This window comes from Eschrichtius robustus, chromosome 13 (genome assembly GCF_028021215.1).
Source record: "Eschrichtius robustus isolate mEscRob2 chromosome 13, mEscRob2.pri, whole genome shotgun sequence".
Lineage (NCBI taxonomy): Eukaryota > Metazoa > Chordata > Mammalia > Artiodactyla > Eschrichtiidae > Eschrichtius > Eschrichtius robustus.
Genome location: NC_090836.1, coordinates 31,767,775 through 31,782,238, shown reverse-complemented (window position 1 = coordinate 31,782,238; position 14,464 = coordinate 31,767,775).

Here is a 14,464-nt window from a genome sequence, read left to right as displayed (position 1 = left end):
GAAACGACAGCCTGAAAGGACAGGAGTTAGGAGCTCCACAAGTGGGAAAGTTTGAGGAAAAAGCCTGGAACACCATAGAAGGAAGGCGTCATTGTTGAGTGGTGCACAAGAGTGGGGCCGCCATTACAACCCCCTTCCCAACCCACCAGCTTCAGCCTCTGCAGGCACTGGGAGAGGCACCCATAGGAGCAGACTTGCCCACCCTTCAAGCCAAGGCCTCCTCCTCCCGCGTAGGCTCTGGGGTCCTGAACACCACCCATCCAAAAGCCTCTTTTGGAGTCAGCCCTGAGTAGCCCCGTCTGAGATGGGAATCTTCCAGTGCTGGTGGGGGCTGAGTGCTAAAGTATGGGGTTAAGAGAGAGGATCCGGGGAGAGGACTGCTGTTGGCTGTGCGGATACAACAGAAGGGACAAAAGTGAGGGGCTCCATGGCAGGAAATGCCCCTAGAGGAAGCATGGTCTGCCTAGAAAATGAGGCACCATTGTGGGTGGTGCACAAGGGTCAGGACCACCTCACACCCACATGCCATCCCCTGCCTCTGTGGGCACTGTGAGGGACTTCCACCAGAATGAGCACACCGCAGTTTGTTGTAACTGCCTGCTGGTCTCCACCATTGCAGGCACTTCACACATATCCCCAGCTGTGGCTGCCACACCCCTCCACAGACTGAGTAAATGTGTCCCAATCAGCTGCTGGTTTCACTTTCCTCTCGCCTGGGCAGGGAACAGATACCTGAGGGTGGCACACGTGCAGAGGTGGGGCAAAAACCAAAGCTGAGCCCCAGGGGCGGTGCAACTAAGGAAGAGGAACAGAAATCTCTCCATGCTGGTGCACAAGCTGCAGATTAAATCCCCATAATCAGCTTGGTAAATCCTGAGTCTGGAGAATCTGAATAGACAACGAGTGTTCCCACAACTGAGAAGGTCTAGCTCTAGCAGCAGTCGACTTTGGGGGCAATTACATGCAGGAGTTTGGTCAGGTCAGAGTCCAAGGCCTACTGAGATGTTTTGGAGGGCCTCCTGGGGAAGCGGGGGTTGGCTGTGGCTCACTGTGGGGACAAGGACACTGACAAAAGAGGCACCAGGAAAATATTCCTATTAGTATTATTCTTTTTTGTTTGTTTTATTTTGTTCAGTTGTTGGTGTTGTTGTTTTTATTTTTTTAATTTCTTTTTTTAAATATATTTTTAATTTTTCTATTTTTACTTTACTTTGTTGTTGTTTTGTGTTTTTTTCTTGGTTTTGTTCTTTTTTTATCACTTTTATGTGTTTGTTTTGTATTTATTTGCTTTTCGCTTTCTGTTTTTCTTGTGTTTTTCATTTTTTGTTTTTGTTAATTTAGTCCCTATTGATTGTTTTCACTTTTGAGTTCTTTTGTTTGTTTTCTCTCTCTCTCTTTTTTTTTTCTTTACTTTCTGTTTCTTTGTTTCTGTTTGGTTTTGCTTTTATCATTTGACTTGGGTTTGGTTTGTCTCTGTGTTTTCTTTCTTTGTTGTGTGTGTGTTTTGTGGTGATGGTTGTTGCCATTTGTTTGTTTTTGTTTTTGCTATTTGTCTTGTGTTTTGTTTGTCTGTTTGTTTTTTATCCTTTTATTTTTCTTTATTTTTCCCTGGCTGTGCTGCATGGCTTGCGGGTTTTTGGTGCCCCAGGCAGGAGTCAGGCTTGGGCCTCCAGGGTGGGAACATCAAGTCCAGGATGCTGGACTGCCAGAGAATTTTCAGACCCAGGGAATATCAGTTGGCAGGTGCTCTCCCGGATGTATTCATCTTGACACCAAAACCTGGATTCACCCAACTCCCTGCAGGCTCCAGTGCTGGACACCTCATGCAAAACCATCAGCAAGACAGAAACACAGCTCCACCCATCAGCAGACAGGCTGCCTAAAGTCATACTAAGCTCACAGACCCCAAAACACAGCACCTGAAGGGGCCCTGCCCGTCAGAGGGGGATAAGACTCAACTCCACTGACCAGTGCACAGATAACAGTCCCTCACTCCAGGAAGCCTACACAAACCCCTGGACCAACCTCACACACCAGGGGACAACAACAGAAGCAAGAGGAACTACAATTTGCAGCCTGTGGAAAGGAGACCATAAACACAGAGGGTTAGACAAAATGAGGCAACAGAGAAATATGTTGCAGTTGAAGGAGCAAGGTAAACGCCCATAAGACCAAATAAAGGAAGAGAAAATAGACAATTTACTGAAAAAGAATTCAGAGTAATGGTAGTAAAGATGATCCAAGATCTTGGAAAGAGAATGGAGGCACGGATCAAGAAGGTAAAAAAAATGTTTCACAAGGACATAGAAGAACTAAAGAACAAACAATTAGTGATGAACAACACAATAACTGAAATGAAAAACACACTAGAAGGAATCAATAGCAGAATAATGGAGGCAGAAGAACAGATAAGTGAGCTGGAAGAAATAACAGTGGAAATAACTGCCAAGGAGCAAAATAAAGAAACACGAATAAAAAGAAATGAAGACAATCTCAGAGACCTCTGGGACAAAATTAAACATAAGAACATTCGAATTATAAGGGTCCCAGAAGAAGAAGAGAAAGAGAAAGGGTCTGAGAAAATATTTGAGGAGATTATAGTAAAAAACTTCCCTAACATGGGAAAGGAAATAGTCAACCAAGTCCAGGAAGCACAGAGTCTCATGCAAGATAAACCAAAGAAGAAACATGTCAAGACACATATTAATCAAACTAACAAAAAATAATACAAAGAAAAAATATTACAAGAAGCAACAGAAAAGCAACAAATAACATAAAAAGGAATCCCCATAAGGTTATCAGCTGATTTTTCAGCAGAAACTCTGCAGGTCAGAAGGAAGTGGCAGGATATTTTTGAAGTGATGAAAGGGAAAAACGTACAACCCAGCAAGGATTTCATTCAGGTTTGATGGAAAAATCAAAAGCTTTACAGACAAGCAAAAGCTAGGAGAATTCAGCACAACCAAACCAGCTTTACAACAAACGCTAAAGGAAATTCTCTAGGTGAGAAACACAAGAGAATAAAAAGACCTAAAAAAAACAAACCCAAAATAATTAAGAAAATGGTAATAGATACATACATATTGATAATTAACTTAAATGTAAATGGATTAAATGCTCCAACCAAAAGACACAGACTGGCTGAATGGATACAAAAACAAGACCCAATATATGCTGATTACAAGGGACCCACTTCAGATCTATGGAGGCAAACAGACTGAAAGTGAGGGGATGTAAAAAGATATCCCATGCAAAAGGAAATCAAAAGAAAGCTGGAGTAGCAATATTCATATCAGACAAAATAGTTTTAAAATAAACACTATTACAAGAGACAAGAGAGGACACTACATAATGATCAAGGGATCAATCTAAGAAGAAGATAGAACAACTGTAAATATATATGCACCTAACATAGAAGCACTTTAATATATAAGGCAAATATTAACAGCCATAAAGGGAGAAATTGACACTAACACAATAATAGTGAGGAAATTTAACACCCCACTTACAGTAACAGACAGATCATCCAGACAGAAGATCAGTAAGGAAACACAGGTCTTAAATGACACATTGGATCACATAGACTTAACTGATATTTATCGGACATTCCATTCAAAAGCAGCAGAATACACTTTCTTCTCAAGTGCACACAGAACATTCTCCAGGGTAGATCACATCTTGGGTCACAAATCAAGCCTCAGTAAATTTAAGAAAATTGAAATCATATCAAGCATCTTTTCTGACCACAACTCTATGAGATTAGAAATCAAATATAGAAAAAAAAAACAAAAAACACAAACACATGGAGGCTAAAAAAAATAGGCTATTAAATAATCAGTGGATCACGGAAGACATCAAAGAAGAAATAAAAAAAATACCGAGACAAATGACAACAAAAACAAGACCCCACACCTATGGGATACAGCAAAAGAAGTTCTAAGAGAGAAGTTTATAGTAATACAAGCCTACATTATGAAAGAAGAAAAATCTCAAATAAACAACCTATCTCTACACATGAAACAACAAGAGAAAGATGAAAAAACCCCAAAATTTAGTAGAAGGAAAGAAATCATAAAGATCAGAGCAGAAATAAACTAAATAGAAATGAAGAAAACAATAGCAAAGATAAATGAAACTAAAAGCTGGTCCTTTGAGAAAAGAAACAAAATTGATAAACATTTAGCCAGACTCATCAAGAAAAAAAAGGGACAGGACTCAAATCAATAAAATTAGATATTAAAAAGGAGAAATTACAGCTGACAATGCACAAATACAAAGGATCATAAGAGAATACTACAAGCAACTACAAACCAATAAAATGGGCAACCTGGAAGAAATGGACAAATTCTTAGAAAAGCACAACTTTCCAAGACTGAACCAGGAAGAAATATAAAATATGAACAAACCAATCACAAGTAATGAAATTGAAACTGTGATTAAAAATCTTCCAACAAACAAAAGCGCAGCACCAGATGTCTTCATAGGCAAGTTCTATCAAACATTTAGAGAAGAGCTAACACCTATCCTTTTTTTTTTAACATCTATATTGGAATATAATTGCTTTACAATGGTGTGTTAGTTTCTGCTTTATAACAAAGTGAATCAGCCGTACATATACATATATCCCCACATCTCCTCCCTCTTGCCTCTCCCTCCCACCCTCCCTATTCCACCCCTGTAGGTGGTCACAAAGCACCAAGCTGATATCCCTGTGCTATGTAGCTTCTTTCCACTAGCTATCTATTTTACATTTGGTAGTATATATAAGTCCATGCCACTCTCTCACTTCGTCCCAGCTTACCATTACCCCTCCCCTTGTCCTCAAGTCCATTCTATACATCTGCGTCTTTATTCCTGTCCTGCCCCTAGGTTCTTCAGAACCTTTTTTTTTTTTAAGATTCAATATATATGTGTTAGCATACGGTATTTTTTTCTCTTTCTGACTATTTCACTCTGTATGACAGACTCTATGTCCAACCACCTCACTACAAATAACTCAATGTCGTTTCTTTTTATGGCTGAGTAATATTCCATTGTATATATGTACCACATCTTCTTTACCCATTCATCTGTCAATGGACACAGGTTGCTTCCATGTCCTGGGTATTGTAAATACAGCTGTAATGAACACTGCTGTACATGACTCTTTTTGAATTATGGTTTTCTCAGGTTATATGCCCAGTGGTGGGATTGCTGGGTCTTATGGTAGTGCTATTTTTAGTTTTTTAAGGACCCTCCATACTGTTCTCCATAGTGGCTGTATCAATTTACATTCCCAAAAACAGTGCAGGAGGGTTCCCTTTTCTCCACACCTTCTCCAGCATTTATTGTTTGTAGATTTTTTGATGATGGCCATTCAGACCGGTGTGAAGTGATACCTCATTGTAGTTCTGATTTGCATTTCTCTAATGATTAGTGATGTTGAGCATCCTTTCATGTTTTTGTTGGCAATCTGCATATCTTCTTTGGAGAAATGTCTATTTAGGTCTTCTGCCCATTTTCATATTGGGTTGTTTGTTTTTTTTATATTGACCTGCATGAGCTGCTTGTATATTTTGTAGGATAATCCTTTCTCAGATGCTTCTTTTGCAAATTTTTCTCCCATTTTGTGGGTTGTTTTTTCATCTTGTTTATGGTTTCCTTCTGTGCAAAAACTTTTATGTTTCATTAGATCACATTTGTTTAATTCTGTTTTTATTTCCATTTCTCTAGGAGGAGGGTCAAAAAGGATCTTGCTGTGATTTATGTCATAGAGTGTTCTGCCTAAGTGTTCCTTTTAGAGTTTTGTAGTGTTGGGCCTTACATTTAGGTCTTTAATCAATTTTGAATTTATTTTTGTGTAAGGTGTTAGGTAGTGTTCTAATTTCATTCTTTTATATGTAGCTCTTCAGTTTTCCAGCACCACTAATCGAAGAGGCTGTTTTATCTCCACTGTATATTCTTGCCTCCTTTATCAAAGATAAGGTGACCATATGTGCGTGGGTTTATCTCTGGGCTTTCTATCCTGTTCCATTGATCTTTATTTCTATTTTTGTGCCAGTAGTATACTGTCTTGATTACTGTAGCTTTGTAGTATAGTCTGAAGTCAGGGAGTCTGATTCCTCTAGCTCCGTTTTTCTTTCTCAAGTTTGCATTGACTATTCGGGGTCTCTTGTGTTTCCATGCAAATTATGAAATTTTTTGTTCTAGTTCTGTAAAAAATGCCATTGGTAGTCTGATAGAGATTGCATTGAATCTGTACATTGTTTTGAGTAGTATAGTCATTTTCACAATGTTGATCCTTCCATTCCAAGAACATGGTATATCTCTCTATCTATTTGTATCGTCTTTAAGTTCTTTCATCAGTGTCTTATAGTTTTCTGCATACAGGTCTTTTGTCTCTTTAGGTAGGTTTATCCCTAAGTATTTTATTCTTTTTGTTGCAATGGTAAATGGGAATGTTGCCTTAATTTCTCTTTCAGATTTTTTTATCATTAGTGTATAGGAATGCAAGAGATTTCTGTGCGTTAATTTTGTATCCTGGTACTTTACCAAATTCATTGATTAGCTCTAGTAGTTTTCTGGTAACATCCTTAGGATGCTCTATGTAGAGTATCATCTCATCTGCAAACAGTGACAGTTTTACTTCTTATTTTCTGATTTGGATTCCTTTTATTTCTTTTTCTTCTCTGATTGCTGTGACTAAAACTTCCAAAACTGTGTTTAATAATAGCGGTGAGAGTGGGCAACCTTGTCTTTTGCCTGGTCTTAGTGGAAATGTTTTCAGTTTTTCACCATTGAGATCGATGTTGGCTGTGGGTTTGTCATATATGGCCTTTATTATGTTTACCTAGGTTCCGTCTATGCTTACATTCTGGAGAGTTTTTATCATAAATGGGTGTTGAGTTTTTGTGAAGGCTTTTTCTGCATCTATTTAGATTATCATATCTACTTTATCTTTCAGTTTTTTACTATGGTGTATCATATTGATTGATTTGCATATATTGAAGAATCCTTGTGTTCCTGGGATGAACCCCACTTGATCATGATGTGTGATCCTTTTAATGTGTTGTTGGATTCTGTTTGCTAGTACTTTGTTGAGGATTTTGGATCTATGTTCATCAGTGATATTGGCCTGTAGTTTTCTGTTTTTGTGACCTCTTTGTCTGGTTTTGGTATTAGGGTGATGGTGGCCTCGTGGAATGAGTTTGGTTGTGGTCCTCCCTCTGCTATACTTTGGAAGAGTTTGAGAAGGATAGGTGTTAGCTCTTCTCTAAATGTTTGATAGAATTCTCCTGTGAAACCATCTGGTCCTGGGCTTTTGTTTGTTGGAAAATTTTTAATCAGAATCCAGTTTCAGTGCTTGCGATTGGTCTGTTCATATTTTCTCTTTCTTCTTGGTCAGTCTCAGAAGGTTTTGCTTTTCTAAGTATTTGTCCATTTCTTCCAGGTTGTCCATTTTATTGGCATAAAACTGCTCGTAGTAATCTCTCTTGATCCTTTCTGTTTCTGCAGTGTCAGTTGTTAGTTCACCTTTTTCATTTCTAATTCTGTGGATTTGAGTCTTCACCCTTTTTTTCTTGATGAGTCTGGCTAATGGTTTATCAATTTTGTTTATCTTCTCAAAGAACCAGCTTTTAGTTTTATTGATGTTTGTTATATTTCCTTCTTTCCTTTTTCATTTTTTTCTGCTCTGATCTTTATGATTTCTCTCCTTTGGCTACCTTTGTCGGGTTTTTGTTGTTGTTGTTGTTGTTCTTTGTCTAATTGCTTTAGGTGTAAGGTTAGGTTGTTTATTTAAGATTTTTCTTGTTTCTTGAAGTAGGGTTTTATTGCTATAAACTTCCCTCATAGAACTGCTTTTGCTGCATCTCATAGGTTTTAGGTCATCATGTTTTCATTGTCATTTATTACTAGGTATTTTTTGATTTCCTCTTTGATTTCTTCAGTGATCTCTTGTTTATTTAGTAATGTATTATTTAGCCTCCATGTGTTTGTATGTTCTACAGTTTTTTCCCTGTAATTGATATCTAGTCTCATAGCGTTGTGGTCGGAAAAGATTCTTGATATGATTTCAATTTTCTTAAATTTACCAAGGCTTGATTTGTGACCCAAGATATGATCTGTCCTGGAGAATGTTCCATGAGCCCTTGAGAAAAAAGTGTATTCTGTTATTTTTGGATGGGATGTCCTATAAATATCAATTAAGTCCATGTTGTTTAATGTATCATTTAAAGCTTGTGTTTCTTTATTTATTTTCACTTTGGATGATCTGTCCATTGGTGAAAGTCAGGTGTTAAAGTCCCCTACAATGATTGTGTGTTTATAGCTGAGTAGCTGTCTAGTCCTACTTACTGATCATAGAAAATGGAATCTCAGAAATATGTTTTCATGTTGAACAGTCTCTTGCTCTTCTAGTCCAAGCTGAAATAATGCCCTTAACACTTTTGTGTTTTTACTATAAATATGATTGGGATTCACTCCATGTGCCCAAAGCCATACTTATAGTTCTTTTTGAGACAGAGCCCTCTTTACTGTGGGCTAACACCATGAGAAAATGCCCCTAAGATTGTTTTTGTCTAGTTGAGGTGTTTTGTCAGGGACTGTGTTAAATCCATGGTCTCAAAAAACGTTTTAGAGTCACACAGTTGGAATTCTTACCCAAGGCCATTTCCTTCTGAGGGAATTTTTCCTGGCTGTAGAGACTAAGGATGAGAAGAAGTTCTATAATCCAACCAGCAAATCTAGGGCTGTCTATGTTTTTTCTAAACTCTGCTTAAAAACTATATTTCTCCTTGTTTAGTTTATTTCTCTCCTCCTATAACATTATACATAGTTAAAAAAGGTCAATTAATATTTTAAAATTAGGCCAGGAAATCTCCTTTGCCAGATACACACGTTCATTAGATACATTTCCTAGCTTCCAAATTATTGTAGGCAAAAGTACAAAACGTAGATGTACATCATTTCAGATCCCATTAACAGTTTGTTCATCAACTTACCAGCCTTTGCTAACAAACCCCTCACCATTTTTTCAGCTTTTACCTGTCATTTGGTGCCAAAGCCAAGAATAAATAACTTATGTTTTTGTTACCAGATATCCTATTTCTAGGGAGTAACATTATAATAAAATTTCTCTATTAGTTATCAACTTCTACATACCAAGCCACCCAAAATTTATTGCATTTTAAAAAGTATTATATCTCAAGATATCTGTGGGTTGACCAGGCAATGATTCTGGTCTTACTTCTAATATAGGCATAAATTGGGTTTGTAGCAACTTGTGGGTCAAAAAGTAACCAGCTTTCAGCTTAGCTCTGGTTGGATGATATAAGAGGGCGTCACTCATAAGACTAGGCACTCACCTGGAATGGCTGAATAAGTGAAATGGCTTGGTCTCTTTTTCTATATAAACTTACATCACATCATGGAAAAAATGGGCCAAGAGAGTGAGAGAGGAAGATATAAAGCCTATTGAAGCCAGAACTTAGAAGTCACATGTCATTTCCCTTGCATGCTTTCTATAGGTCAAAGCATGACACAGGACTGGACCATACCAAGAAGTGAAGAAAAAGACTCCACTTCTTGATGAGAGGAGTTATAAAACATTTGTAGCCATTTTTCATTCACCAGACTTACAAACTCCGTGAGGGGATCATTAGCTCAAGATGGTGGACTAAGACAAGCACTCACCCCTTCTTACAAGAACACCAGAATCACAACTAACTGCTGAACAACTATTGACAAGAAACGTTGAAACCTACCAAGAAAGATACTCTACATCCAAAGACAAAAAGAAGCCACAACAGGATGATAAGAGGGGCACAATCATGATAAAATCAAATCCCATACCCACAGGGAAAATAATTATACCACAGAAGTTCTCCCATTGGAGTGAAAGTTCTGAGCCCCACATCAGGCTTCCCAGCCTGGGGGTCGAGCAATGGGAAGAGAGGCTGCAGAGAATCTGGCTTTGAAGGCCAGCAGGGTTTGATTGCAGGAATTACACAGGACTGGGGGAAACAGAGACTCCACTATTGGAGAGTGTGCACAGGGATCCATGCACACCAGGACCAGAGGAAAAAAGCAGTGATCCCATAAAATACTGGGCCAGACCGACCTGCTAGTATTGGAGGATCTCCTGCAGATGCAAGGGGTGGCTGGGGCTCACTGCAGGGACAAAGACAGTGGCAGAGCAATTTTGGGGAGTACTCATTGGTGTGAGCCCTCCTGGTGGCTGCCATTAGCTCTACCCAACAGCCTGTAGGCTCCAATGCTGGGAAACCTCAGGCCAAACAACCAACAGGGGGGAACAAAACCACGCCCATCAGCAGACAAACGGCATAAAGTCTTACTGAGCTAGGGGACCTTCACGATGACAGAGGAGTTAGAAGTGGAGATCACCTTCTTCCTCACAAATACATCAAAAATACATCTACATGTGGAACAACTCCTAAAGAACAACTACTGAACGCTGGCAGAAGACCTCAGAATTCCCAAAAGGCAAGAAAAACCCCATGTACCTGGGTAGAGCAAAAGAAAAAACAGAGAAAAAAAATAAGGATGGGACTTGCACCTCTGGGAGGGAGTTGTGAAGGAGGAAAATTTTCCACACACTAGGAAGCTCCTTCACTGGTGGAGACAAGGGGTGGGTGGGGGGAAGCTTTGGAGCCACAGAGGAGAGTGCAGCAACAGGGGTGCAGAGGGCAAAGTGGAGAGATTCCTGCACAGAGGATCAGTGCTGACCAGTACTCACAATCCTGAGGCTTGTCTGCTCACCCACTGGAGTGGGTGGGGGCTGGGAGCTGAGTCTCGGGTTTCAGAGGTCAGATCCCAGTGAGAGGACTGGGGTTAGCTGTATGAACACAGCCTGAAGGGGACCAGTGCACCAGAGCTAACCAGGAGGGAGTCTGGGAAAAACCCTGGACCTGCTAGAGAGCCAAGACACTGTTGTTTCAGGGTGTGTGAGGAGAGGGGATTCCTTCCCTGTCTGCCCACAGAAGGCAGAGCACTGCTTAAAAGAGTTCCAGAGACAGGCGTGAGCCTTGGCTATCAGCTTAAACCGCAGAGACGGGTATGAAATGCTAAAGCTGCTGCTGCAGCTACCGAGAATCCTGTGTGCAAGCACAGGTCACTATCCACACCCCACCAGGAGCCTGTGCAGCACGTTACTGCCAGGGTCCCATGATCCAGGGACAAGTTCCCCAGGAGAACACACGATGTGCCTCAGGCTGTTGCAACGTCATGCCAACCTATGCCACTGATGGCTCACCCCACATTCCAAATATAACTACTGTGCCCCACCCACCCACTGGCCTGAATGACCCAGAGCCACCTAATCAGCTGCTGCTTTAACCCCATCCTGTCTGGGCAGGAACAGATGGCTGAGGGTGACCTACATGCAGAGGTGGGGAGAAAACCAAAGCTGAAACCCAGGAGCTGTGCGAAAAAAGGAGAGAAAGGGAAATTTCCGAGTGCAACCTCAGGAGTAGAGGATTAAATCCCCACAATCAACTTGATGTACCCTGCAACTGTGGAATACGTGAATAGAAAACAAATCAACCCAAAATAGAGGTGGGGGGCTTTGGGAGCAACAGTAGACTTAGGGTTTGCTGTCTGTGACTGAGTTGTTTCTGATATTTAGGTTTATCTTAGTATATTTTTTAATGCTTGTTATCATTGGTGGATTTGTTTATTGGTTTGGTTGCTCTATTCTTTTTTATTATTATAATATTTAATTTTTCTATTTTAATAATTTTTTTTCTTTCTTTTTTTCTCCCTTTTCTTCTGAGCCATATAGCTGACAGGATCTTGGTGCTTTGGCCAGGAGTCAGGCCTAAGATTCTGAGGTGGTAGAGCCAAGTTCAGGACATTGGACCACCAAAGACCTCCCAGACCCACGTAATATCATTTATCGAGATCTCTCCCAGAGATCTCTCTCAACGCTAAGACCCAGCTCCATACAATGACAAGCAAACTCCAGTGCTAGACGTCCTATGCCAAACAGCTAACTAGACAGGAACACAACCATACTCATTAGCAGAGAGCCTGGCTAAAATCACACTAAGTTCACAGACACCCCAAAACACACCACCAATGTGGTCCTGCCCACTAGAAAGACAAGATCCAGCCCCACCCACCAGAACACAGGCACCAGTCCCCTAGACCAGGAAGCCTATGCAACCCACTGAACCAACCATACCCACTGGGAACAGACATCTAATACAATGGGAACTACAAACCTGCAGCTTGTGAAAAGCAGACCCCAAACACAGTAAGTTAAACAAAATAAGACAGAGAAATATGCAGCAGATGAAGGGGCAAGGTAAAAACCCACCAAACCAATCAAATGAAGAGGAAATAAGAGTCTACCTGAAAAAGAATTCAGAGTAATGATAGTAAAGATGATACAAAATCTTGGAAATAGAATGGAGAAAATACAAGAAACATTTAACAAAGACCTAGAAAAACTAGAGAGCAAGCAAACAATGAAGAACAACAAAATAAAAGAAATAAAAAGATCTCTAGAGGGAATCAATAGCAGAATAACAGAGGCAGAAGAATGGATAAGTGACCTGGAAGATAAAATAGTGGAAATAAATACCGCAGAGCAGAAAGAAGAAAAAAGAATGCAAAGAATTGAAGACAATCTAAGAGACCTCTGGGACCACATTAAATACAGCAACACTCGAATTATAAGAGTCCCAGTAGAAGAGAATAAGAAAGGGACTGAGACAATATTTGAAGAGATTAGAATTGAAAACGTCCCTAACATGGGAAAGGAAATAGTCAATCGAGTTCAGAAAGCACAGAGAGCTCCATACTGGATAAATCCAAGGAGAAACACAACAAGACACATATTAATCAAGCTATCAAAAATTAAATACAAAGAAAAAATATTAAAAGCAACAAGGGAAAAGACACAAATAACATACAAGGGAATCACCATAAGGTTAACAGCTGATCTTTCAGGAGAAACTCTGCAAACCAGCAGGGAGTGGCAGGACATATTTAAAGTGCTGAAAGGGAAAAAGCTACAACCATGATTACTCTACCCAGCAAGGATCTCATTCAGATTTGATGGAGAAATTAAAAACTCTACAGACAAGAAAAGGTTAAGAGAACTCTGCATCACCAAACCAGCTTTACAACAAATGCTAAAGGAACTTCTCTAGGAAGGAAACACAAGAGAAGGAAAAGACCTACAATAACAAACCCAAAACAATTAAGAAAATGGTAATAGGAATATACATATCGAGAATTACCTTAAAGATAAATAGATTAAATCCTCCAACCAAAAGACATAGACTGGATGAATGGATACAAAACAAGACCCATATATATGCTGTCTACAAGAGACCCACTTCAGACCTAGGGACACATACGGACTGAAAGTGAGGGGATGGAAAAAGATATTCCATGCAAATTGAAATCAGAAGAAAGCTGGAGTAGCAATTCTCTTATCAGACAAAATAGACTTTAAAATAGATTATTACAAGAGATGAAAAAGGACACTACATAATGATCAGAGATAAATGCAAGAAGAAGATATAACAATTGTAAATATTTATGCACCCAACATAGGAACACCTCAATACACAAGGCAAATGCTAACAGCCATAAAAGGGAAAATCAACAGTAACACAAGCATTGTAGGGGACTTTAACACCTCATTTACACCAATGGACAGATCATCCAAAATGAATATAAATAAGGAAACACAAGCATTAAATACACATTAAACATGATGGACTTAATTGTTATTTATAGGAAATTCTATCCAAAAACAACAGAATACACTTTCTTCTCAAGTGCTCATGGAACATTCTCCAGGATAGATCATATCTTGGTCACAAATCAAGCCTTGGTAAATTTAAGAAAATTGAAATCATATCAAGTACTTTTTCCAACCACAAAGCTATGAGGCTAGATATGAACTACAGGAAAAAACTTTAAAACATACAAAAACATGGAGGCTAAACAATATGCTACTAAATAACTAAGAACACTGAAGAAATCAAAGAAGAAATTTAAAAATACCTAGAAATAAATGACAATGAAAACACGATGACACAAAACCTGTGGGATGCAGCAAAAACAGCTCTCAGAGGGATGTCTATAGCAATAGAATCATACCTCAAGAAACAAAAAAATCTCAAATAAACAACCTAATCTTACACCTAAAGCAATTAGGGAAAGAAGAACAAAAAAATCCAAACTTAGTAGAAGGAAAGAAATCATAAAGAGCAGAACAGAAGTAAAAGAAAAAGAAATGAAGGAAACAATAGCAAAGATCAATAAAACTAAAAGCTGGTTCTTTGAGAAGATAAACAAAATTGATAAACCATTAGCCAGACTCATCAAGAAAAAAAAGAGAGAAGACTCAAATCAATAGAATTAGAAATGAAAAAGGAAAAGTAACAACTGACACTGCAGAAATACAAAGGATCTTGAGAGATTACTACAAGCAACTATATATCAATAA